Genomic DNA, 3,601 nt, shown 5'->3' with positions numbered 1-3,601 from the left:
AAGCAGAGTAAGCAAAAAGTTAAAAGATAAAGTAGCACAGGCTGGGCATGGCATCTCACGCCTATAATCCGAGCACTTAGGGAGGCCGAGATGGGTGGATCACAAGGTGAAGAGATCGAGACCATCCTGGTCTAAACAGCGAAACCACGTCTCAACTCAAAAAGAAAAAAAAAAAGAAAAAGAAAATTAGCTGGGCATGGTGGCACGTGCCTGTAGTCCCAGCTACTCGGGAGGCTGAAGCAGGAGAATTGCTTAAACCCAGGAGGCGGAGGTTGCAGTGAGCCGAGATCGTGCCATTGCCCTCCAGTCTGGGTAGCAGCAGCGACACTCTGTCTCAAATGAGAGAAAAAAGCAAAAAAAAAAAAAAAAAAAAAAGAGAGAGAGGAGGAATGGGGGAGAGAGAGAGAGAGAGAGAGAGAGAGAGAGAGAGAGAGAGAGAGAGAGAGAGAGAGACAGAGAGCAGAGAGAGGAGGAGGAAAGGGGTACTCAATGGAGAGAGAATTACACATATCTTATAATGCTTTTGATACCATAATCGGTGGCCCGGGTGCACTTTTAAAACAGAAACAACAGCAGCAGCGGCAGCAAAAGCCAGCCAGCCAGACAGACCGTCACAGAGACAGTATTGTTACTAAAGACAGGTTTTCACTAACACGGGGGTGGGGGGGGGGAGACAGAGAGAGAGAGAAAGAGAGAGGAGGGTGGATAACGAGGTCAAAAGATGGAGATCATCCTGGCCAGGCCAACATAGTGGGACCCCGCCTTCACTAACAATACAAACGTATTAGCTGAACAGGAATGTTGTCAGCAGGCTCAGGCTTCATAGCCAAAAAGCTGAAACCACCATCTGGGATGTTTTCCCGAGAGCCAGTGGTTTCACGAGGGGCCGTGTGTAGTTGTGGAAATGGAGAGGAATGTTTGGAGCTCCATATTTGAGACAGAACGGACAGGGCTCGGTCACGGGTCATTTAAGACATGGGGAGATACAGACTGAGAAAACCCTCCCAGCATCCTAGCTGAACAGAGAGGTGCACGATTTATCGAGACACTAAGTCTGGGTCACAACCGAGTCAACGGAGAAAGCAAACCCAGATTTTAGGGTTGGATTTATCTCTCTCTCTCTCTCTCTCTCTCTCTCTCTCTCTCTCTCTCTCTCTCTCTGTCTCTCTCTCTCTCTCCCCCCCGCCCCTTCAGAGGGAGTCTCACTCTGTCCACCAGGCTAGAGTCCAGTGGTGCGATCTCGGCTCACTCACTGCAACCTCCGACTCCTGGGTTCAATTAAATCTCCTGCCTCAGCCTCCCGAGAACCTGGGATTGCAGGCACGCACCACCACGCCCGGCTAATTTTTGTCCTTTTTTTCCTTCTAAAGACGGGGTTTCACCATGTTGCTCAGGCCGGTCTTGAACTCACGACCCCAGGTGATCTGCCCGCCTTGGCCTCCAAAGTGCTTGGATTACAGGCGTGAGCTCCCGCGCCTGGCTAATTTTTGTCTTTCTGTAGAGACGGGGTTTCACCATGTTGGCCAGGATGGTCTCAAACTCCTGACCGCGGGTGATCCGCCCACCTCGGCCTCCCAAAGTGCTGCAGTGACAGGCAGGAGCCACCGTGCCAGGCCTGAATCTTTATCAATGTGTAACATCTTTGAGGTCTCCAAGTCCAGAAATAAACTCGCCACTTCTGCACAGGATTCTGTATGGAGATCAAATCTGAGATTCCTAAAGTAAAGAATTGAGGCCTTGGGAATGGATTGGATTAGATCTACCTGAGCTTATATTAAAATAAAAAAGAGGGAGAGGAAGAGGGAGGGGTGGAAGAAAGTGGGGGAGGGAGGGGGGAGAGAGAGAGAGAAGAGGAAGAAGAAGAAGAAGAAGAAGAAGAAGACCTCATGAATTTCTAGAAAATAAGACCTTATGACTTTTGCATCCGTTGGCGACTCTAGGTAGTTTGCTGAACCTGGTTCTGTGGCCTTGCCTCTGTTTACTTTTGCACTCCAGGCCACGATGCACAGTGCCAGACCTGGGAGGAGTTCAGCCACGCTGCCTACCGAGAGAGAAGCTTTACCTCGCTGACCCTGTGAAGGCACGTGTGGTTCTCAAATACAGGCATTCTGATGGAAACTTGTGTGTTAAACACACAAGTAACAGATGATCGAGTTTGTCTGGTGTCTAAAAGAGAGCAAGCTCAAGATGGAAAGAAGACTGAGAAATTCCACAGTCAACTAACTAGTGGCACTGACCGTAGCCAGGGAATCCCTCAGTGTTACCATGGAAACTGAGTGAATGGTTTGAAATGAAGACTTTGTCATGTACTGAGGAAGTAAATATCTTTTGAAGTAGGGAAAGTGTTGGGACAGAAAATACTTTATGTAACTAAGTGGACTCTTCAGAAGCTCAGAGGTCATTTTCTGTAATTTTCTTTTGAACGTTTTCTTTAGAGAGCTAGGAATGCGAATGTTTTCAGTCAGAAAGCCTGTATTTACTTTTGGAAACTGCACAAGCGATGCATCTGTCTCCGGAACTTTGCAGATTACTTGATGTTAGGTAAAACGCACAATTGTTTCTTTCTGGCAGATTCGTAACAGTAACTTGAAAATGAGATATTACGAAAAGCCAATGCTTCCTTAAATTTAGTTCATCTTTCTTTCAAAGAACATTCAATGTAACCGTTGTGTTGGATCGAGGTATTTCTTTTGGAGCATAAAATGTATGCCGTCGATGACCAATAGACATAAAAGATGGTCATCGGAACAAACTCCGCACCACAGTGCGCATTGTTACGAATGCCGTGCACCTGAGTATGTCTAGTAGTGTGGCCTCAATTATATCTAACAGGAATTGACTAACCAGTATGCTTTGCCCTCTCTCTCTCTCTCTCTCTCTCTCTCTCTCTCTCTCTCTCTCTCTCTCTCTCTCTCTCTCTCCAGAGAGATACAATAAAAATACCTTTTATTATAGGGGATTGGTAGTATCAGCTCGTTGAACAATGACTTTGAATCTAGTTTTCAGTTATCAGAAGCAGCAGTTACTTGAGTGCGTGAATGCAATGACGGTCATTACACATGTACCACAACCACCATTTTACAGACATTTTCACGACGTATTTTTCATCTGCAGTTTCTCAGAAGGCCGATAGATGATCCCAACTGTCACATCATTGCATACTTCTGTCCGTCTTCTCTCTTTCTGTAACCAAAGTGTTAGGTGTGACTGTCACAACTGTCATGTTTTCCAGTAAACCGGAAGTATGATATTATTTGACACTTATGTTCGTACCCTAATTTCACCACCTAAACGTCGTGTTCACATGTTGATTCCCCAGGAATGGAATGAAGGTACTACATTGAAATACATCCTGCAGGCCAAGCGCGGTGGCTCAAGCCGGTAATCCCAGGACTTTGGGAGGCTGAGGCGGGTGGATCATGAGGTCAAGAGATGGAGACCATCCTGGTCAACATGGTGAAACCCCGTCTCTACTAAAAATACAAATCATTAGCTGGGCATGGTGGCGCGTGCCTGTAATCCCAGCTACTCGGGAGGCTGAGGCAGGAGAATTGCCTGAACCCAGGAGGCGGAGGTTGCAGTGAGCCGAGATCGTGCCATT

The 3,601-nt window shown here is 47.0% G+C and overlaps 1 pseudogene; it reads left to right on the top strand.

Annotated features, from left to right (window-relative positions):
* Positions 1-489: 489 nt before the first annotated feature.
* LOC144581308 (signal recognition particle 9 kDa protein pseudogene) lies at positions 490-2,838 on the top strand (annotated as a pseudogene).
* Positions 2,839-3,601: the final 763 nt, after the last annotated feature.

This window comes from Callithrix jacchus, chromosome Y (assembly GCF_049354715.1).
Source record: "Callithrix jacchus isolate 240 chromosome Y, calJac240_pri, whole genome shotgun sequence".
In the NCBI taxonomy this organism is placed as follows: domain Eukaryota; kingdom Metazoa; phylum Chordata; class Mammalia; order Primates; family Cebidae; genus Callithrix; species Callithrix jacchus.
The sequence above is the reverse complement of the archived record's forward strand: the minus strand, read 5'-3'. Positions and strand labels throughout refer to the sequence as shown.